This window comes from Podarcis bocagei (genome assembly GCF_964188305.1).
Source record: "Podarcis bocagei genome assembly, chromosome: 7".
Classification (NCBI taxonomy): Eukaryota; Metazoa; Chordata; class Lepidosauria; order Squamata; family Lacertidae; genus Podarcis; species Podarcis bocagei.
The window spans coordinates 58,120,256-58,144,596 of NC_138132.1; positions in this window are offsets into that span (position 1 = coordinate 58,120,256).

Below are 24,341 nucleotides of genomic sequence, written 5' to 3' on the forward strand. Positions count from 1 at the left end.
CTTGGAAATAATTACTATAATTTAAGTAGAAACATAATACATCTCACTATCATAGAGAAGACATGGTGACCTGTGCACCTGCCCAGTGTGTTGATAAGCAACTTCAAGGCCCCAAGAGGCCTTCCTTCTTGGAGATCCTGATCTCCAAACTGGGCTTGGACTGGATTGCAAATTAAGGATGCCTTCAAACAGAGGACTGACCTACCATAAAGTATGTCGCATGACCAATATTAAGTGATGATCACGTCTTCTAGTGATTGGCTGAGTGCCCTGTTGTCACAGAAGGGCAAGGAGAAGGACTCTGGCTGGTCTGGTCTGGTGGGATCAATCTTTGAGCAGGGCAAGCAAAAGAGCAAAAGGAAGGAAGGAAGGGTGTCATGGCCACTTTGCAATGCAGTTCTCCAGCCTTCTAATGTGCACATAAATACATACACTAGCATAAAGTGTGCATATAAAGGAATATCCTCATGAAAATGTCCAGCGTTCTTCTGCTGATATATGAAGTTCTGAACAACTTGTGTCCAGGAAAACATAAGAACTGACTGAGCTGTTATGTCCTGGTTTGATCACTCAGATCATCCAGATGAGTACTGCTAGTTGTCTCCTGTCAGAAGCACCAAGTTCCACCCAACAATGGGGTGGAAACTCATCACACATTGTGATGCCACACGTTTGATACACACTTGTGATGTCATGCACATTGGGAGGAGGCCACAAGGGCTGACAAGACCTGCCACCACTGCATAGAGGCCCAGGAAGGCCCTACACCGCCATGGGGAAGCTTGGCGAGGCCCAGCCCCTCAAGATTGGGGGGGGGGGCTCAGCCCCATTCTCACATACAGAGGCCTAGATGACCTCAACCAGAAGCTGGGCATGCTGCCTGTCTTGTGCTGTGGGAGGCTGTTCCAGCCTGTTCATTGTGGCTGGCACCTTACTTTTTACTTTCAGGCAGCTCTAAAGGAATTTAATAATGGAAAAATGAAAAACTCTGAAATCTGGACAGATTTGCCCATCCCCAGATTCAGTTTCTGGCATCCCCAGGCAGGTGTGGGAGAAAACATCTGCCTGAAACTCCAGCGAGCCACTGCCAATGGAGAGAATCCCGAGCTTTCTTTCTGGGACTATCACCTGGATAGCTCCGTTGGTTAGAGTGTGGTTTTGATAACATCAAGGTAGCAGGTTTGATCCCCGTATGGGGATCCTCGTATGGGACAGCTGCATAGCAAGAAAGAAAAAAGGAACAATCCAGTGTTGATGATTAGATTGCTAAAGCTCTGTGCCTGTTCTATTCAACATGTGAGCCTGGTGATAAAAGAATTTAATAGGCACGTGGCTAATTTTACAATTCCAACCCAATTTCCTACTGGATCAGCTCCAATGATCCAGTTTTAGCCTAAAGCTGTGCATAAAGGTCAATGGAACGCCGAGGTGAACATATGTTAATACCAGTGCTCTCCCATAGTCTTCTTTAATAGAACATACAATGCTAAGCTTGGAGGATTTGCACAAGCTCAACGCTAACACCATATGGGTAGCTGGTTGCAAAGTGGTAATAGCCTAAGCAAAGAATCCTAATCAGGTATGGCTGGACAGTGAATCAAATAGCACCACACAAAGTAATAGCTATGCAATTAAATACTAATAACACAGATGATATATTGCTGATATTACTCTGCGAACTGGAGGTGCAGCTTTTGTCATTACTTGATCATCTCGACTTCAGTTTGTCCCTGACTTCCCTGCCACAAATCTTTCTAGTGCTTTAAGAAACTTAAGCTGCAATCTTAGACCCAGTTTCCTGGGAGGAAATAACCTCATACACTGAAGTAGATACGTATATGTGTGCACTGGTAGGGTCCAACCCCATACACACGGGGAGTAAGTCTCATTGAGCACAGGAGGATCTGCTTCTGAGTAGAAATACCTAGGATTGCATACCCTTCCCAACATTTGATAAATGAATAGGGTTATTCTCCCAATTTCCATAGAAAGCATATATGCTTGAGTCCCCCTCATACATTGCCAAAGGTTGTTGGCATGTTGCTGGATTTTATTTAATCTGTGATCGCCTACTTGCCACAGGAAGGTATTTATTCCCTGTGCTAAAGATGCAGTGAATTGTCCTATTCTATGCCATACGCAGTTACATAAGAGCATAAGACAAGCCTGCTGGATCAGGGTCATCTAGTCCAGCATCCTGTTCTTACAGCGGCCAACCAGAAGCCTGTGGGAAGCCTGCAAGTTCAACATGTACACAACAGCACTCTCCCAACCTGTGATTCCCAGCAGTTGGGATTCAGAGGGATATTGCATCTGATAGTGGAGTTACAACACAGCTATCATGGCTAGTGGCCTTCAACAGTCTTCCTTGGATTTGCCCCATCCTCTTCTTAAAGCCATCCAAGCTGGTGGCCATCACTGCCTCTTGCTGGAGTCAGTTCCATAGTTTAACTATGCCCAGTTTGAAGAGGACTTTCTTTTATCTGTCCCAGATCTTCCAACATTCAGCTGCTTTGGCTGTCCATAAATTCTAGTGCTGTGAGAGAAGGAGAAAACCTTTTCTCTATCCACTTTACCATGCTATGCATAATTTTATAAACTTCTATCATGTCGCATGTTACTCACATTTTCTCTAAACTAAAAGTTCCCAAATGCTGCAACCTTCTATCCTAGGGGAAGATGTTCCAGCGCACATTGGTCACCTTGGCGATGAGAGATGGAGAAAACATCTCATTATTTACTTTCTCCTCCCCATGCATGATCTTGCACAGCGCCATCGTGTCTCCCTCATTTAATTTAGAAAAAGAATTTAAAAGCCCACAGGAGCAGAAAGAGTGCTCTTGAGCTCAGATCTTGCATTTGGACTGTCCATGGGGATCTGTTGGACCACTGTAAGAACAGGAGGCTCAATCCAGTAGGCTCTTTTTATGTTCTTAAGGTGGGCATCTTCTATCCATCATCAATACCAAACGGTTAAAGAAAAGCTGGAAAAAACCACCTTTGTTTAGGGGAAAATGAAGAATTACCTTTCGTTCTTATAAATGGCACGCAAGCCCTTTATAACTACACTGTTGGCTAAAACATAGGGGGTTGATGAGGGAGGAATCCTCCAGAAACAGTAACACATTTGACCTCTTAGCATTAGGAGAAGAAAAATCCTTAACAGCAAAAGATAAACTTTCCAAAATACTTTGCAGCAAGAGAATGAAGGAAGATATGAAATGTCTTGGCTGGACTAAAAGACTGCAAAGGGAGCATTTCACCGAGAAGCACAAAACATACTTTGAAGAAACTTTTAGACATGTATAAAATTACTTTGAAAGGGAAAGAGCAGAGAAAGAAGAGAGGAAGGGGGAGCGGGAACCCACACAAATTAGGGTAGTTTTTAGGCAAGAAGCCCACTGTTTGCTCTACTTTGCTTTATTTATTAGTTCTTAAGGTATTTAAAACGCTAGCATTAAAACTGTGGAATGATTTGCAAATGAATGCCGTTGCAGTTGTGAAAATATAACTCACAGCTGAATGTGGGTTATTCAGACAAATGGCCGCTTTGTTCGGTGAGGGGAAGTGAAGTTCTGTGTTAATTTATTACAAACTGCAGCATTTCAACCCTGATGTCCAGGCAACAATGTTTTTTATTTCAAGTAATTTATAAGTACTTCCCATAGCACTTAACAGTGATGTCTTTGGCCCCTTCACCATGGTATCAGAGTGTATATGTATTTACTGTGGGAATTTGTTTTTAATAAAACTGTTGTAAGGCATTTTTATTCCCTTTCTTTGTTGCATTTAAAAAAAAAAAAACATTTGCTGCATAAGTAATGGATTTTATCCCTTCTTGAAAGGCAGCAGATTATGCTGGAACTGTATTTTGCTTGTGTAAAATAATGACAGGGTAAGGAAAGCCTCGAACTTTCTTTCTTTCTTCTTTCTTTCTTTCTTTCTTTCTTTCTTTCTTTCTTTCTTTCTTTCTTTCTTCTTTCTTTCCAGCGTAAGCTTCTAGTAAGAGGATCTTCTCAGGGGTTTTTTCAGATGTTACATGGTCACAGTCTAGACTCCAGAGAGACCAGTAGAGTTCTCCTGAACCAAGCTCAGATATAAACCTTGAGAGGATGTAAAAGCTTTAAGTAGGGACCAGGGAATAATTTGATTCAGTTCACATTTTCTTCATATAAATGTTTATATACTGCTATATATCATCATCAGCATCATTATCACCATCATCATTTACCTGTCCTTCACCCTAAGGTCCCAGGCCGGTTATGACAATTAAACATACATAATTAATATTAAAACATATGATTAAAAACAGTGTGAAGCAACTTACATCTACATAAATATCATTTAAAAACCATATTCAAATGTCAGAATCAGAAATCATCAAACTATTATGGAAGGTGTATTCTTCCTTGCCTGCATAAACCTGATGGAACAGAAAAGTTTTCAGCAGAAGTTGCAAAAGAAGGTGCCTACGGAATCTCTCCCGGCATAGCATTCTCCAGGACTGGGCTGACAATGACACCAAAGGTTCGGTTTCCTGTTGTTGTCAGATGAGCCTCGTCAACACTCCTGGGTGTGCTGATCATATATCAGAAGGGCAGCAGAAATAATCCCAAATACCCATCACTATTCTCATCATGGGTGATCCCTACAGTCACCTGATCTGATTTGCAGAAAGGTCCTCATGTGCATGCGATGAAGTACTGAAGCCCTTCATAACATCCATTTTGAGATGTATATTCGGATGTGGGGGAAACAGGTTCCACCTGCAGTGTATGTCAGAATGAGATTCCTACCATGGTTCTATTCTTCTTCTTATTTCCCAGGAGGGAGAACGTGGTTTGAGAAATGGGCTCCTGTTTTAGAGGAAGAAGCCGTTGAGTTTTCCTGACAATTGTTTCACAGATTGCTAGTTACGAGGGCTTACAAAAACACGGCGCCTAATGATGGTCTCATTTGAAAGGTCTCACCCTCCAGATGCTTTCTGTGTTTTCCCAACTTATTTTTGCAGCTGTGAGGGGAAAAACAACACAAGATCCCCTGAACGTGACGTTTCCATCTCCTCAGCCGGTACGGTTCGTCAAGAAACATTATTGATTTATTTATTTTCCAAAATTGTGCCATGGCAAGAATCGTTACGATTTCATTGGTAAAACATTTCATATCAAAATGTGAGGCCAAAGCAAGAGAGGAGAACAAAGGCTTTATTTGGCCCCAGAGATCCAGGGTGTGGCTGCCACAAATATAATTCCTTTGTAATGTGGAAAGAAATGAAGGCTGAACTGCAGATTCATTTATTTATTGCATTTTTCTCCATGTTGCTCAAGGTGGCTTAGATGGTTCTCACCCTCTGTATTTAATCCTCACAACATCCCTGTGAGGTAAGTTACCCTAGAGTAAGCAACTGAGCTTCATGGCCTAGTGGGGATTCAAACCCTGGTCTCCGAAGTCCTAGTCCAACACTTTAACCACTCTTCCACACTGGCTCAAGGATATTTATGGAACCTTGTTTCCTGATATCTATGTATCTATTACCCAGATCTTATTATATTTTCAGGAGCCAATCAGAAGCAGTGTTAGAAGAGAAAAACACCATTTTGAGCAGTGATATGCTGGCCCAGTCAGACCCCACCTGGAGTTCTGGGTGCCACAGTTTAACAAGCTGGAATGTGAGCAAAGGAGGAGACATGGTAGCCATCTTCAGATATCTAAAGGACTGTCACATGAAAGATGGAGCAAGCTTGTTTTCTCCTGCTCCGGAAGATGGGACGTGTACCCACGTATTCAATTTACAAGGAAGAAGATTTCCACTAAACTTCAGGAAGAACTTTATGACAGTAAGGGTTATTTGACAGTGGAACGGACTCCCTTGGAAGGTGTTGGTCTCGCCTTCATTGGAGGTTTCTAAGCAGAGGTTGGATGCTTTAGCTGAGATTCCTGCATTACTTGGGGTTGAACTAGATAACCCTCAGGGTTCCTTCCAATTCAACAACTCTATGATTCTATGATCCATCCTCAGAAGTCTCTGCCAACTCCCTTCCCCCTTCTGTCACTTGGGTCTTTGCCCATGGCTCTGGAAAGATCACCTAGTCATTTTTTAAGGGACATGGGTCAACAGGGTCTCCTTCTGACATTAAGGATGAAAGTTGCAAGAAACAGGTTCCAAGCTCCCCCGTTGCTTCCTCTGTGTCCCTAGTCTGGGATTCTCTACAACTCTTCCATTTGGACTTACAAAGCCTGTCCTGTCCTAATGGCAGGAAATTGATCCTGCTTCACTGCCCCACTTCCTGAGCAGTTTGACGAGGGGATGCAGTGTTCAAAGCTCCCTGAGCAATTGCTCCGCATCCCCCTGCCATCTCAAACTCTCTCCGTCTATAGAAAAGCTGCAGAAATCCTATTTTAGAACAAGCTGAGCTCCTTTATATCAGCTGCTCTTGTAGTAACAGGCACACAATGGGAAGTTTGATTTTGGTATCAGAAATGTAACAGACAATGACATTACACTTGTAACTTGACTTTGAGTGAATCAATTTCTATGACTGCAGAGGAAATTGAAATGCTGTGGGGGCGGGGGAAGCATATTTGAAGACGATCAGAGGGGGGGAATCCTAGTGGGCAGCAGCAAGAGAACTGAAAAATGCATACTCTAGGGAAACTGCGTTGAAGACTTGATTTCTTTGAAGCTGATTCTATTGTTGCCCAAGCAAAGTCTCAGTCAAGCCTGGAAGCTTCTATAAACTTCAAGGACTATTCAGACAAAACCATGAGAAAAGAGTTATTTCTGATGGAACCTGCCCTGGGGTGGGTGGGTTATTCCATAACTGGAGTGCCAACCCTGAAAACCTCCCATTGCCACTCTTGTGAACGACTAAAGGATGGGGTGGGGGGATTCAGAGGGGGTCCTCTGACATTGAGCTTAAATTTCAATGGACCTTAGCTCAAGAAAGCCCATCATCCCTGTAATCAATGATAACTGCACTTGAGTTTATTGAAAGCTTTCTTGCTCTGTGAAAGGAGCCTCAGTTTTTCCATTTTATTCTCAGGGCACTTGGGAATTTCTCAAGAACTTCAGCTGGTGTGGAGTTTTGAGCTTACCTCAACATTGCAAGATGTCTAAAGGGTGATGGTTGGTTTCTTTTCTTTCTTTCTAGGAAACATTTCCCCAGCACTCTGCAGCCTTCTTGGTTGCCTGTGTTTCCTGATCTGAAGGGGGGGAAAGCCCCATGGGAGGAGTTATCTCAAGATGATGTGGACACTTGGGAAGACTGCTGGTTAGATGATTTGTAGAAGGAAAGAAAGGACACTCGTAAAGCCCCTTGGCCGCCCCAAAAGTAAGTAGATGCACCAAAAGCCCTACTCCAAATGCATGACATTTTCACCAACATTTTCTCTTCCTTTGATGCAATTTATTTTCTATTTGGCTGATGGAGAATGGTGTAAAAATAAATATGCTGGAGAAATATACATAACTTGCCCCCAAACATACAGAAACAAGGGGTTGGGGATAGCTAGGAGTGCAGTTCCCAGATCAGAGATGGTTACGTACTTAATTCATTCCGGAGGTTGGTTCTTAACCTGAAACTGTGCTTAACCTGAGGTACCACTTTAGCTAATGGGGCCTCTCACTGCCGCCATGCTGCGCTGCACGATTTCTGTTGTCATCCTGAGGTAAAGTTCTTAACCTGAGGTACTACTTCCAGGTTAGCAGAGTCTGTAACCCAAGGTGTTTGTAACCCGAGGTGTTTGTAACCTGAGGTACCACTGTATACTATTTCCTTCTTTTTACAGTCTCAGCTTCTGGATCCAGAAAAAAAGGTAAAGCCACTTCCGTGCTGGAGAGGAGGTGGGGTTGCGGGCTTCATGCCCTCCCCCCACGTGCGTGGGGGCTGGTTTGCAGCCCCCGTGAGATCGGGGAATCCTCGGACGCGTCATCTCCCTTGCCAGCCAACCGTGGCCCGCGCTATTTAGGGCTGGCGCGGCCGAGGATTTCCCTCTTTCTCCGCTCCAGCACCACAGCTGCTCTGGTTTCCCACCCTTTAGGTTTGGCTCTCTGACATTGCTATGGACCTCGGTTGGTCGCCGTCAAGGGGCCTGGTAGGAATTTTTTCCACTTGGCACCAGCCATTTGTTTGTTCGTTTGTTTTTTGCCTACCTCGTAGCAAATTGTCACAACTACCTCGGCATTGGCCGTTAGGCATTGGTAAGAGTATTCTTATGCAAATGAGTGGGGGGGAGGAAGCGCCATCACCTTCCCCCATATTGAAGGGTAGTCCGGTAAAGGATTCCAGGGGGCATTGCCCTGTCTGAAGCCTATGAAGGTGTGGGCCTAAGGCACGCCCCCGAGCGGTGACCCCACGGGAGCTCCTAGTTGACGTGCCTAAGCAGGACTCCCCCTACTGGTGGTTAACCCTTGCCGGTCTTCAAGCAATCAGGCTGAAGCCAGTTAAGCGATAGACCAATGCCTAAGCCAATACCGCTCGATTCCTGTAATCAGTAAAGTTGTGGCCTATTTTCGCCCATTAACCTAAAATACTGGTGTCCTGTGTCTTTATTTCCGAGGGGGAGGCGGGAACTCGCCACGCAAATTGACTAGTACTCCTGACATTTGCTGAAAAGCCTCTCATCAAATCTTTGAGGTTTTAGGTTTTTTAAAAATCAAGCAGCATATACATTTTTATGAAATACATAAGCTCTTCCTCAAGATTGTGTAGGTTTACAAAGATAAGGAAGTGCAGAGTTATGGAATGTGTACACACCATGCATCTACAGCATGCCCCCCCCAATAATCCTGGGAACTGTAGTTTGTCAAGGGTGTTGGGAATTGTAGCCCTCTGAGGAGTAAACCACAGTTCCCAGGATTATTGGGGATGGGGGACATGATTTAAATGTGCTTTCAAAGTATGGCGTGTTGACAATCTCAGTCAGTGACTATCCTTATCTGCACTTACTTTAGGGTTGCCATATTTCAAAAAGTAAAAACCAGGACACAATTTTTCATTTGATTTGCCCAGTGCTTTTTTTCTTTAAAAAAATGTTTAGGGGTACACTCATTTTGACTCAAGAAAATCACCATTTTATAGTTCAAATCGGGAAAAATACCGTATTTTTCGCTCTATAAGACGCACCTCTTCCCTCCTAAAAAGTAAGGGGAAATGTGTGTGCGTCTTATGGAGCGAATGCAGGCTGCACAGCTATCTCAGAAGCCAGAACAGCGAGAGGGATCACTGTGTAGCGATCCCTCTTTCTGTTTTGGCTTCTGGGATTCATAATATTTTTTTCTTGTTTTCCTCCTCTAAAAACTAGGTGCATCTTATGGTCTGGTGTGTCTTATAGAGCGAAAAATACGGTAAATACAGTAAATGGACAAAAGTACAAAGATTCACAAAATGTATGCGTACCCCCAGAAAAATAGCACTGGACTTGCCTGACATCCATGGCAAAACACCACCTTTCAGAAATCCTCCCCACGGACGTCAATTCTGCCTTTGAAATCCTGGTAATGTCCAGGAAAATCCGGACGTATGGCAGCCCAAACTTACTCCCCCCCCCAAAAAAAAATCCCTATCACTTTTAAATATGGGAAGGGGGAGAATTAACCATAGTGGAGTGGGCACATTAGCCATGCCTGGCTTCCTTGCTTTCTGTGTGTGTGTGATTCCCCCATCTCACTTTCCCGGTTCATTTCTTTCAAATTCTCAGCAAGTCTAAAGAGGGGAACCCACGCACAGAGAAGAAGGAAGATGGGGGGGGGGAAGCAGGGGGGAGCAGGAGGAAAGAAAGTAAAAGGGGGAAACCTCCCAACCCTCCTCATGCCAGAGGCGTATGAAATATGAAGGTCTGGCGATTGTTTGAGTTCAGTGCGTCGGAATAACATTGGTTAAATTATGGATAGTTTTGAATAGTGTCACTTTTCTCCCTCCTTCTCTCACAGCCCCCCCCCCCGCTCTCCCTTCGTCTTCTGCAGATGGTTGTTCACACACAAGGAGCCTAGGCCTGCATAATTGTATCACTAATAAGCAGTGAGGCAATTAGTTGTGTAAGTGTGCTATAATCATTCCAACAGAAGAGATGACGAAGAGACAAAAAAAAGGAGGGGGGGCACCCAAAAATGTCTTTTTCTCAATTCATCAACTGACAGCCATAATTAGATATATATAATTGAAAATTCCACAGTAGGGGGGCCAGCTTATACAAATGAAATTTTTTCTCCCTCGGTTAATTTTTTTTATTATTTTTTTGCTTCTCCTATGTATGTTCTAACACCCCCTACTTCTCCATTTCACTCTAATGTCTCCTCAGAAAAAAAAATGTTACTCTGAAGGAACACACGCTATACAAACGTCAGAATAATATGTCTTCTGTTATTATTTTTATTGAACAGGGTGGCTTTGAAATACTTTTTTTAAAGAGGTAAATTTTTAGCTGGTGGCTTAAAAAAAAGAGAAAGAAGCCAAGCTCCGACAAGCTCCTATCCCCACCCCTCTCTCTCCAACACGCCATCTTTTAGAAGATCTATATATCAGTTTTCCAAACATGAAATGTAAAACTCAAGGAAAAAGAGAAGCTCTGTTTTGTTTTTGTATCTCCTCCTTCATTGACATGGAGAAAGCCTGAAGTTTTGGGAGCGGTGGGGGAATTTGTGAATTATAATAGAGAATGACATCACCAAGTATTATGGGAAGTTGAGGGATTTCTTTGGAGCAAAGCCTGATTATCAAAAGGCTATAATTAAATTTGGGCTTTAAAAAAAATGCTCAAGTGCTTATGACTTTGTGGAAACTATGCTCAGAGCAGCTTTTCACTGAATTAATCAGCCTGGAAGATTTCATTATGCAGGAGTCTCTCTTTTTAAACTGTAAGCCCACAATCAGACCCTCTCTCTTTTCTCCTAAAAATTAATTGGACGAACCTTACTCGATTTTTTTAAAGAGAGGACTTCGTAAGATTGGAGCTTGTTAATTAAGTCCTTTTAAATGCCCCCAGCTGTGCAACACATCCCCCCCCCAACACAATTGCATATTTATTTTTAACATTTGCTCCCTCCTTTTACAATAGCAGGCTATTTTTGAAAATACAACAAAAACACACCCTCACAGGCTAAGACACCCGTATTGAATGCCAATGCATTATATTCAGCCGTCATGGGAGATTTGCAGGATGCCATCATTACCACCACAGTTCCAGACTAGGGGAAAAAGTTTTTCCCTTGTATTTCACAAGAGTATTTATAGAAATAATTTGCTAATTCTTCTTACAAATGGAGAAAGGGCATGTGAGCACAAAAGAACTAGGGGGTATTTCAGTGTTTTCTTTCAGTTTTTGGCGCCAATGCATCTGCACAAAAGTCATCCGGTGGAGTTTTGCTGGGTGGCTGGGGTGGGTGCAGTTACTTGCAAGGGAGAGAACTGCTTGATAGCCCTCAGTGGCCAATTTGCTGGACACTTTAGTCATGTGTCTCTGTTCTGATTAGGGTTGTCAGGTCAGGAGCATCCCAGCCCCTCAGATTTCAGGGCCCAAACCTAGGGGCAGCCTCTGGTGATGTCATGGGGTGGACCATGGAGACGGAGGATAATTGGGAGAGGAATTCACTCTTTCTTTGCTGTGAGAGCCTTGGTTACTTACCCAGTATTCACACCTGTGCCCCACTAACTAGCATTCACCCAAAACACCTTTCTAAAATCGATTTGATCCATAAGAAATGAGTGAACAAAGGGTTTTGTGACGTTCTTTTAAATACAAGGTGGGTGAGGGTGGTTTTAGTTTTGCAGCTGGCCACAGCCACGCAGTGGCACTCCCAATCTACAAAGGGACACTGTAGGCATTGGAGAATGTACTGGACTAGAGTCTTCCAGCACCACCTTCTGGAATGTCCTCTTCAAGAAATAAAACAACACCACTTTAACACTCGTCTCCCATGCTCATCCTGTCCAAACTGCCCAAAAAGTGAGAAGGAAGATAAGCCTGTCAAGAAATGAATGCTTATGTTTTCTTATAACTTGTTTACAGATGTAGTTGGGGATGAAGCGGTTAAACCAAAAGCTTCACAAAACTTGAGAACATAAGAAGAGCTTGCTGGATCAGGCTGAAGGCACACCTAGTTCAGCATCCTGTTGTCACAGTGACCAGCCAGATGCCTGTGAGAAGCCCAAAGCAGGACCTAAACACAAGAACACTCTGCCCTCCCGCAATTGCATTTCTGCCTCTGAATATGGAGGCAGAGCATAGCCATTGTGACTAGTAGCCACAACCACTTCCTCTTTTGAAAACAAATGCCATAGCTTAACTTAAGCTTAATAGATGTCCACCAACTTGAATGGCTTTAAAATAGGATTAGACATATTCATGGAGGATAAAACTATCAATGGCTACTAGCCATGATGGCTATGTTCTACCATCACTATTGGAGGCAAGATGCTCCTGAATACCAGATGGTAGAGATCGCAGGAGTGGAGAGTGATGTTGAGCTCAGGTCCAGCTTGTAGGTTTACCACAGTAAACTGGGGGAACAGGATGCTGGACTAGATGAGCCACTGGCCTGATCCAGACCCGATTCAGAATTGACATTTCTATAGGTGCACCAAAAGAAAACATATTCATAGATTCAAATAAACAAAGATAGTATCACTAGATTGTGTGAGTCCAAATGCTCTAACTGAACATCTATATTTAGTAGTCCATCTACTTATTATGGTAAGAGCATTCATTATATTCCAAGTAATGGCTAGAGACAGCTTCTGTCAGTGGATATACGGCTGAAAAAAACCTGGTACACTAAGCTCATGTTCAATAACTTGCAGTGGCGAGTGGTGCCCATTGGGACTGGTAGGGCAGAAGTTGGAACCCAACAGTAGGTGGAGTCAGAGCCAAATGGCAAGCAGAGCAAACTAACTGTAGTCTTCTCCTCATCTTTCTCCTTGCTACAAGGGCAACACTGAGAGTAGAGAGGAAGAAGCTCACAGGCAGTGCTGCCCATGGATTGGTCTTGAGTAAGAAGGCAGGTAGGGGATGAAGGCAGGCTAAGGTTGGTGGGGACCAGCCTTCACTGATGATTTCACCCACTTTAAATGACTTTGAGGTTGAATACACCATACAAATACAGTGGGGTTCCTTCATAATAATAAGGTCCCCCAATCTGGTGGTGGTGGTTATAATTAAGTGCTGTTCCCTGCTCTCCCCACTGAAAAGGCTCTCAGAGAAGCCAGTCAACAAAAATGCTTATAGGGCTGAAACCATCCGGTGTTTGTCCTACTCAGAGTAGATCCACTGAAATTAATAAATGTCAACTAACTTTAATGGGCCTACTCAGAGTAGTACTAACATTGGATAAAACTCATAATCCAAAATGTACAACAGAAAAGGAAGAAAATGCTTGGAGTGAGGAGGAAAAAAGCAAATTCAAGCAGCAATTCTTAAAGTTAAATAGCATAATCTTCTCTCTGCTCCCCTTCCTTCGACTGCCGTAGCCTGATGGAGTGGCTCCTGCCAGGTGACTGTTGGGTAGAAATGTGCCAGCTGAACAATGTTTACTGAGAAATTTTGGCTCTTGTTATCAAAGGCTTTGGAAGATAATCTCTTTTGTGTGTATTGTTTTGAACAGTAATTTATACTTTTTTAAAAAAAAAAATTGTAGTTATTTTTTTCTGCTAACTAATAAACAAAAACAGCCTTTGGTTAATATAAAATTAATAAATATGTCTTTCTTCGGTTTCCTAAACTTTCCCTCCTAGTTCTCATTACCCATTTTGAATAACACTCTCGTCTTTCGTTCCCAACAATGCAAATCAGCTACGGACAAAGAAAGAAGACTTATTCTGGGGAGATGTTCTTTAAAGCAAATAATCCATTTCCTCCTTTTTGTTCCAGCAGCTGTCTCAGGTGCTCTCCCTCTTGCACTACGTAATAACAGATCAGATGGTCCACCAACTACATTCATAAATGGCAGTCATAGTCAGCTCCTTTTTTTAAAAAAAAGATAAGAATGAATGCTTTTATTTCATTTCATTTATAGGAGGATTCTTGGCTGCTTTTCCAAGGCACATAATGACACATTTGCTGTTTTGTGTTTCTAACTAAGTAATGGCATAGTTCCTCTAAACCATGAAAAATGGTGTGTTTGATCAAACAAGAAAGGATGAACTTCTGGGAAATTCCATTCAGAAGAGTCTGAATTAGACCTAGGAGTTATTCTCTTTCCCTGACGCCCCAACGCCAAGCTGGACTATAACTCCACTGGCACCTCACTCCTGCCTTTTTATGAATTCATTGAGTACAGTTCTATCAACACAAACTGTGCTCAACTGCTGAAGGCTCAATTCTCAAACATATGGATATGTTGAAAATTAAATTGCAGGGTTTATTTGAATTTATAGAGAGCTCTGTGAATGTAGTTTTGAGATACAGTTTCCGTCAAGCAGATAGATGTCACCTGCCACAAGTAACTTGATTGTATAATGTTAAAATGCCACATTCTCTTTGTAGGTAATTCTATTCAATCACACGTTGCAAAGATTTCAGTAACGAAGACTTGAATATCTCTGGCTGTCGGAGAGGGTTTTTTCCTCCCCTCCCCTCCACCACCAGCTTTCTTTTCTTAAAAATCTCGCTTGGAAAGAGACTGGTATTCTTTGATCAAATGGAGTCCAGTTCTTTCATTTTAAGGTGAGGGGAACCCACAGCCATTGGCTGCTCTCTGTGGGGACCACATAGTGCCGGAGAGCCCTACCCATGTTCCCCTGCTGCCCAGCCTATCAGCTGAGCAGTGGAGGGAAGATTACTGTCCCCATGCTGCGATTTCGGCTGCAGTTGGATCATTGACAAGGAGAGCTTAAAGCTTCTACCCCCTCAGCAATCCCAATGCATAATGCGTTTTTCTACTCCTCTTTGCCACACTGCTTACAGGGCAGAATACAGAAAAATAAAATACAACAAAATGTAATACAAACTATTAAACAACAGTTGACATAAAATGCCCATAGCAAGTATAGTAGCGGCTTCAAACTTAGAACGGACCTCACCTATCACAACTCCCTGCCTCTAAAAGCCTAGTGAAAGATATATGTCTTCACTGGTCACTGAAACAAATACACTGTAGAGGCAGAGTGTATCCCTGTGGGAAGAATACTCAGCAGCTATGGAGCCACCACCAAAAAGGCTCTTCCTTGGTCCCCACCCTCATTCAGAGAAGGGACCACCAAGAAATCCTGACTGCTGATCCACCGCTGAATGGGCAGGTGGATCTGGGAGAAGGTTCCTTCTCCTTGGGCTCTGGATCATTCAGGGCTTTAAATGCCAATGTAAGCACCCTGAATTGGGCCTGGAAGGTGACAGGGAACCAACTTAGATATTTAAGAATAGAAGTAATATGTGATTGGCCTACTGCTCCCACCAACACCCTGGCTGCTGCTTTTGGCATGAGCTGCAGCTTCTGAAACATCTTCAAGGGCAGCCCCTCATAGAGCGCATTACAACTTGGAGGTTACCTGAGCATGGATAGCTGTGACCATATCATTCCTGTTCAGAAAAGGCTACAGCTGGTGCCACAGTTGCCCTGGGAAGCTTTTTCAGCTAGAGGTTAGGGTAAAAGCACAATAACTATGGTAACTAACTAACTAACTAACTAACTAACTAACTAACCAACCAGTTCAGGATAATATGGTGTTCAGAGAGCTGACATACTTCTCCCTTTCCAATAAGGTCTAAGTTCTGAGGAGCTTTCATCAGGTATGGTATGTCTGTTATGAACAAAAGTGTAACACCCCCTTCATTTATTTTACTTATTTAAATGTTTTTAAGGTTTTTCTATCCCGTAGGCTAGTCAGCTCACGACAATATTTGAAAAGCACACAGAAAATTAAACACAAGGATTGCAGCACTTGGTCAATTATTCAGTTAATCAATTACAAGTCTTTTGATTGATGGAGAAAGCACTCTCAATTAATTGGGCAACATGGTAGTTATTTTTAATAAAAGTTCTTGAAGTGATGGGCATCATCATGGACATGATCAAAACCCCAAAATAGAAAGAGCCAGTGTGGTGTAACAGAGTGCTGGACTATGTCCTAGAAGATCAGGGTTCAAATCACCACTCAACCATGAAGTTGACCAGGTGACTTGGGTCCATTCATTGCCTCTCAGCCTAACTCCCTCACAGGGTTGTTGCCAGGATAAAATGAGAAGAGGATAACCATGTAAACCGCTTTGAGGTCCTTGGAAGAAAAGGTACTATATACATGCAATCATCATCATCTGACCTGCCCCACTGAAATAGGAGCTGGCATCAGACTTACAATTGCTATGAATTGGCTCTGTTAGGGTTGAGAGGGAAGGGGACAGTGCAACAGGACAAGGCCCTGATGCTGTCTTTGTCTCCCTCCCCTCAACCTCTTCTTCCTTCCCACTAGGGATGGGTGAATTGGCCTGTCAGTTTTGGTTTCTCTCAGTTTCTCATTTTTCCTATCTTAAGTTCCATCCAACGTTTTCATATCGATCTGAATATATATTTTTTAAGTCCTGATGAAAATTTATCAGCATTTTAGTGCAAATCTCTTATCATATACACATTGTGTATGCAATTCTGCCTGACATGCACATTTTTTTGTTGCTTTCACTAACATGCATTTATATGCATGATTTGCCTCAATGCATTAATCTTTGTACTGATTACTTTGCAGGAGAACTGCACTGCAAAATTTGCAGAAGGGTGAATTTCAAAGCATGGCTCTGTTTCGGTTTGAAGGGACACATTAGGTAAGTTTCCCTTTTAATGCAAACCAATTTGAATTTCTTCCCCATCCTTACTTTCTACAGGGAAGTTGGTGTCAGTTAACCCAGTGAGGGGCAGGAGAGAGCTGCTGCAACTGGCTCAGGCCCCATATTGTCTGCCTCACTCTTCTTCTTTCCTACATGGCAGGTGCACTCTCTCTCTCTCTCTCTCTCTCTCTCTCTCTCTCTCTCTCTCTCTCTCTGTGTGTGTGTGTGTGTGTGCTTGTGTAGGAAATAATCCAATTGGAATATTGGGAGTACTGTATATGGGAGCCTTAACTAAACACTGACAATGTACTGAGAGTCCTGAGGATGTCCTTCAACCATAGAGTATCACATAAATGATGAGCCGATTTTAGGGTTGGCTGGCTCTGGAGGGTTTAAGATTCCCCCAAGTTTATTGCTGTGAAATTGCTGTCAATCTGGGAACCGGAAGCACAACTTCTGCCTGCAAGTGTCTCATGGGATAACAGTGTTGTTTTAAAACCGATCAGTGTTTGGGGGAGCAGGAGAAAACCTCTGGCAGCAAATTAACTATCCGAAGAGGAAACCAAGTAGCAAGAAGAAAAGAAGCTATAAGACCCCTTTCTAGTTTGAAATATAGACACATTTCAATGGCATCCATGTATGCCAGGCTCTCAACATTTTGCGTGGGTGCAATGAGGACTCATTTCTTAATTAAAGCACAGGAAATAGTGTGGGGCAGTGTCCTTTCTGGGCATATGGGAAAGAGAAATATGATATGCACAGAGACTGACAGGAAGCTTTCTCTCACTCACCCCCACTTTTGTTAAAAAATTTTATTACCCCATCTCTTTGAAAGCAGTGTACTGTATCAACGGCCTTGATGTTTTTAGAACAAAGAATTTATGGTCTCTTGAGGTGCAACACACCTTCCTTTGTTTGCTGAAATATATATCATCATTTGGTGCTTTGTAGGAGCAAAAGTAATTTAAAGGAAACTGCCAGAGTAATATACAAACCATTAAATCTGCCCATTAATATATTTGTAGCATTATAAACATGAGGATTTGGGGGAAGACAGAAGCTAAAATCAACTTATTTGAGCTTGCCATTGTTAGAAGGTGATGTACTTTCTTTTCTGCCTTATACTTCATTGCCTAAACACATTTGCGGATGTTCACCCTGTGGGTAATGATGGGGCATCCATACAAGGCAACTAGGGTCTAGGGTGACCTTAATGCGGGTATGGAGCTCATGGACTGCCTCTTCTCATATGAACTTACCTGGACCCTACATTTGTCATCCGAGGCTCCTCTCTGTGTGCCTCCTTCAAGGCCAGACAAAGGGTGGCAATGGGCCTTTTCATTGGCAGCTACCAGATTGCAGTATGCTTCTCAGAGAAACTTACATGGCACCAACGTTGTCAGCCATTAGGCACCAGACAAAAACATTCCTGCTCACCCAGGCTTTTCAATTTTTAAATAAATCATAATATGGAAGGTCCCATCAGTATTGGCATTCCACCAGCTCTTGAAGACACACCTGTTTAGCATTTCCCTGCTCTCTTACTAAAATGGGCTTATTTGTTATATATTTTAATTATGAATGTTTGGGCATAGTTGTTTTACTATACATTTCAATTAAGGGCAGTTGTATTTTTAGAATTGGTTTTCTGTATTGGTATTCCTTTATAATAAGCACATGCATTTAAACAAAAACTAATAGGGGGCAGACAGTGAGTCCCTGCTATATCTCAGGATAAATGTTATTCCACAGATCAGGGGCAACCACACTAAAAGACCTGCTCAGAGTTACTAAGAAGGTATTTGGAACTTGTAGGAGAAACTGTAATCTATTGGGTAGATAAGGCAGTCTATAAAGCATATATACTCTCTGTCTTTCAGGGGTGCCAACTTTGGCTCCAGATTATGGGTGTTCAGTGGTGCACACTATATAACATGATGTCCTGCTGTCACGGCGCACGTATTGCAGCAGCGCCTGGGAGCCCCAGAAGTCGCTTCTGATGCCATTCCTATTTCTTAAAAGAAAAAAACATCAGCTAGGAAAGAGATTCTGCAATCTCCAGGCAATTGTTTCCAAGATATATTAGAAAACCTGCAATAGCAAACACTTTCATTTAATGGAAAATTAATTATGCATCACAAAGCCTCTGATCAAGATGCTAGCAGTGACAAGCACTGTCTTTCTGATGTGCTTGTATCATCATCACAGATTATTTTTGACACACACATTTCAACAACAAATAGAATCATCACCTTTCACACTAAACTGACATCTGAGGATAATCCCATCTTGTCAGGAGGTCTAGAAAATCAAATGCCAGTATCATCACAAAAGTTGGCAAGAGGAAGGTTGCTGATTGATGCCATCTGTCTTCATAGAGAAAAGTCTATGAATTTTCTAGTGTGAACACATGAACACATTCTAGTGTGACCAAGCTCCCACCAACATCAAATACTGAAAGCTCCCGGCTTCCACCAAAGAATCCTGGGAATTGTAGTTTGTTAAGGATGTTGTGGATTGTAACTTGGTAAGGAGGAAAGTACAGTTCCCAGAATTATTATTTTTTTGGGGGGGCAACCCATGTGCTTTAAATGTAGGTGGTGGATATGACCCAAGAAACAGAACCTGGGATTGGGCTATGCAAATGAAGAGATTGGCCTGTAGCCCCTTCATTGCAGTAGTCCAAGTGGGAGATAACCAGAGTATGTACCGCTCTGGCAATACAGTGTGCAGGCAGGTAAGGTCTCAGATGGCATACCAGATGGAGCTGGTAGGCAGCCACCCTGGATACACAGTTGACTGTGCCTCCATGGACAGCTGTGAGTCCAAAATGGCCCCAAGACTGCACATCTGGTCCTTTAGGGGCACAGTTATCCCATTCAGGACTAGGGAGTCCCTCACACCTGCCCACCCCCTGTCCCCCAGAAATGGTACTTCTGACTTGTCAGGATTCAACCTCAATCCTTTGACCACCATTCATCTTCCAGCTGCCTCCAGACACCCACACAGGACATTCACACAGCACAGTGACCTTCCCCATGCAAAACACTTGTCCTCTATCACGGAACCCTTCCTCCTAGTTTTAGGGTGGCTTAGTGGAAGCTAAATGGAGTTCAGCTGATGTCTGTATTTATACATTTAAAGCATTCATCCTCAGCCTTTCATCAGGGGCACCTGATGGAGAGGGCAAGCTCATAGGCAGCAATGACAGTAGGCAGGAGGGGGTCACACTTGGGGGCAAGGATCAGTCACACTTGGGGGCAAGGATCAGTCACACTTGGGGGCAAGGATCAGTCACACTTGGGGGCAAGGACCTACTGGGGTTAACTTGCTGAGGGGCCCCTCAAAACTTGATGGTGGTATATTGCCTTTCCTCATATCCACTGTTACTTTTTTCTACCTGAGGTATAGGACAAGATGGCACCCCCTCCATTCCATACAGAAGCCAGCCAGCCAGACGTCAACATCATGGATGGCACAGTGTCCTGTGGGTTCAATTACAGGGCAGAGGCCATACCTCACAGACACTCCTGTCCTCAGAGGCATAAGGCAGAGCCGAGGGGGCACTGCAGGGTGCGGCAACTATGATGTCGTGAATTGAGCAGAATTGAAGGGAAGAGGCAGGGTGCAAACCAAACTTTGGCCTCAAACAGGGTGCTGCTGAAATGTGAAAGACCCTGCCACCTCTCTGCCTCTCCTTACCAGAGTCTGCTGCCAGAGATGGCTGAGTCCCATTGCCTAATGGTAGGACCAGTCTCAGTCATCTGCCCCAACCCTAAATGGCTTTCATTCCCATCTTGAGACCCAAATCCTCAATGTACTCTGAGACATCTGCCCCCGCTCTTTTACAAACAATGTGGAGTAGATTTTTGAGAAAGCAGAATTCACATCTATCAGTAGCTCATTAGAATTCAGGCCTATACATCAAAGCTGCCTGTGGTCCCTTTCCCTCTCCTTTCATTAATTAGTACTGTCATTTTTAACATGCTGTGAAGGGAAAAGAATGGGGTCTCCAACCCCCTAATTCCCACCCCTTCATTCTCCCCCCCACTCCATAACAGTATTTCACCCTGAAAAATGCTTAATAGGCCTAATTTTCAAAGTTGTTAATTCATTGGGGGATGGAATAAAGATTTTGGGGGGTGGGGACACAGTGAGTACACAATTTAATGCGAACTTCTGGATTATCTTCTGGATCCGATATGAAACACCATTCTCCTTCCAAATCCACACTTCTCCAGAGATTGTGATGCAGTTCTCCAACCAAAGTATGTGGGGAAAGAAAGGTGTGCATTACTGAAAATTGAATGCAAATGTGTGTATTAGCGAAAACAATGTACAGAAAAAAACATGATATTAGAAACTTCAAGACTGCACACGTCAGGCAAAATTGTGCAGACAAAGGCACATACAATAATAAATGTGCATAAAGAAAAAATTTTCATGCAGACTTTAAAAAATAATAACCAGCAAACAAACACATGCAGCAGTAGGGCAAATTGAATTTAAGATTGTGGGGTGGGAGGATGAGAAAATGAGAGACTATAAATGTGTATATCCAAGGGTAGAAGAGGAAGGAACTGGATTAAATTTGGATTGCTTTCCCATCAACAAAGCTGGTACCTGTTGGAGCTGTTTGTTTGGTTCTGTTCTCTGTGTGTGACATCTCCAAATGTTTAGGTGTTGTTGTTTTTTAAAAAAGCACACCAAAAACAAACCAAAAACAAAATGTCAGGTTGTGAAACATTTTAGCAGCAGAAATTCCTGGTAATCCAATCCCTTGAATTTGCTTGAGTGTCTTAAAAGTGTTTTGAATGCAAACACAGGAGAGAAGCAGCCACGATGGTCACTCCTCTACTTTTAAATCTTCTTACCGTCTCATTCTGCTGTGTGGCCTGAGAAGGGGAGGGAGGGTCAAAAGGTTTTGGCACAGCAGTAGAATTCTAGAAATAATCACCTTATAGACCCACTAAATCAATCATAATTAATGCACTTGGCTACTTCTGTCAGAGCTCTGCTGCTAGGGGGCAAAATAGAGAAGCCCTTTCTAATACAATTTGAAAAGAGATCAAATCTGTCATTTCCTCTAATAATTGAGCCAAATGAGAAAAAAAGAGAGGGGTCAGGGGTCAGCTGGTGACCTTATGTAAAACCCAATAATGCATAATTCATTTTCATTTTATGGAATTTATAAGATTCTGTAAACTGTCAGGGAGAGAAACCCATCTGCTCTCACTTCCAGCAGTAACTGTCCCTACCCCTTGCAATAACGGTGAAACAGAAGAAACTTCTTTTATTTATTTCATGGGAGAGGTGCATTCTTCCAGTGGAAAGCTTTCTGCAGGGGCTGGTATTTAATTCATTCTCCCAAGCGTGTGAAGTTAATAACCGCAGTTCTTTGCGAATGATATAAAACCTGTAATTTATTTATTGAGTGTTACAAATACAGTTAAAGCGTGTTTTCATGCAAAATGGATTACCTTCTCTTTTTGATCATTGCCAAAAAGAGAACAGGGGATCTGGGGTAGTAGGGGGGAGAGAGAAAATGCTAGGTGTAAAAACTGCACCTGATAAATACATATGAACACTGAAAAAGTGAAGCCCCATCCTGTTGATTGAGCCAATTGGTGATCAAAATGTAAGAGCGTAAGAACACAGGAGGCTGACTTATACAGAGTCAGAATATTGGTCCATCTAGAGCATTTTCATCTGCACTGACTGGCAGAAGCTCCCTGGGGTTTTAGAAGTATTTTGTAAGCCTACCTAGAGATCTGCACCCAAAACAGGTGCTCACCCACTGAGCTATGGCTAGTTGGACTAGAGTGCTCAGTAATTTATTACCAGGAGCCAATGGGCAGAATCCAAAGGCTCCCTTCCTCTGATGGAAGATTCTTCTTCTACTTGATAGTGTCCTCTGATGAAAAGAGTCCTTTAGCCAGTAGAAGATCCCCTCATAAGAGGAAGGGGACTTTTTAATAAATACAACCAACTGTGTTGTAGGCTAGAATCAACAGCTTTTAAAAAGGCTTCAGATTTCTCCTCTGACCCAAACCCACTGGATAGTCTCCAGAAATTGGCTTCACCTTAGATTGAGTCCCCAGGGATGTGGGTGGCACTGTGGGTTAAACCACAGAGCCTAGGACTTGCCGATCAGAAGGTTGGCGGTTCGAATCCCCGCAACAGGGTGAGCTCCCGTTACTGAGCTCAGTCCCTGCTCCTGCCAACCTAGCAGTTTGAAAGCACGTCAAAGTACAAGTAGATAAATTTCTACTTCCCGGAGGGAAGGTAAACGCCGTTTCCGTGCACTGCTCTGGTTCGCCAGAAGTGGCTTAGTCATGCTGGCCACATGACCCGGAAGCTGCACGCTGGCTCCCTCGGCTAATAAAGCGAGATGAGCGCCGCAACCCCAGAGTCGGCCATGACTGGACCTAATGATCAAGGGTCTCTTTACCTTTACCTAGATTGAGTCCCAATCTGTTAAAAAGGAGAAATTGTGTCACATTACTGCAGCTTTATTCTGGGAAAGAACAAGATGAGAAAGCACTTTGAGTTTGTGTCTAACTCATGAAAGAGATGAGGAACCTGTGGCTCTCTGGATTAGGGCAGTCCAACATCCAGCCCTTGAGATCTTTTTTGGAGGGACCTCAGCAACATTTGATGTCCCCTCCCTGCAGCTTTTATGATACCTCCCCAAATCTAGGTAAGGGAGGTGCTGGGCTTTGGGAAGGAGGCGTGAGGGCTCTGACAGGGTCCTAGAGTCCTTAACCTCCTTCTCAAAGCCTAGTTAGCAATTTCCCAGCTTTGGGAAGGAGGTGGGAGGGTTCTAGGACCCTGCTACAACCTTGTGTCTCCTTCTCAAAGCCCAGCACCTTCCTTACCCAGCTTTGGGAAGGCAGCATAAAAGCTGTGGGGTGTGTGTGTCAAATTTTGGCCTTGTTCCCTGCCTCTGCGTGGCAGGCAGTGTGTGGCCCATAGGTTTGGAGACCCTCCAAATATCCTTATTTTCCAGGGACATCCCTGATTTTGAGAAGCCGTCCCGGTTTCTGATTTAATCCTGGAATGTCTCACTTTTCCTTAGGGTGTCCCTATTTTCATTGGAGAAATGTTGGAGGGTATGGAGTTATCCAACCCCTGTGCTGCCTGAAGGCAATCCTGTATAGGGAAGGTTTTTTTTAACGTTTAATGTTTTCTTACGTTTTTTATATATGTTGGAAGCTGCCCAGAGTGGTTAGGGCAACCCAGTCAGATGTCTGGGGTATAAATAGTAAGATTATCATTATGGAATGAGACGTCCCTATTTTCATCGAAGAAATGTTGGAGAGTATGGGTTTGCTATGGCTCTTTGATAAAAGCTGATTCTAAGACCATTCCCAAGAATTTGTGTGTGTGTGTGCGCACACACATGTGCATGCACTCACACATTTATTGTGATTGACCTTTTTTAAAAAAGAGAGAAAGCCTGAAAAGGGGTTTTTTTTTTTCAGGGGGAACTCACCAAAACTCAGTTCTGGAACCTCTCAGGTGAATTCTGGCACCTCTCAGGTGGGCGCCATTGCCATTTTAAGAGAAAGAGGGAGGCATTCATGGTGAGT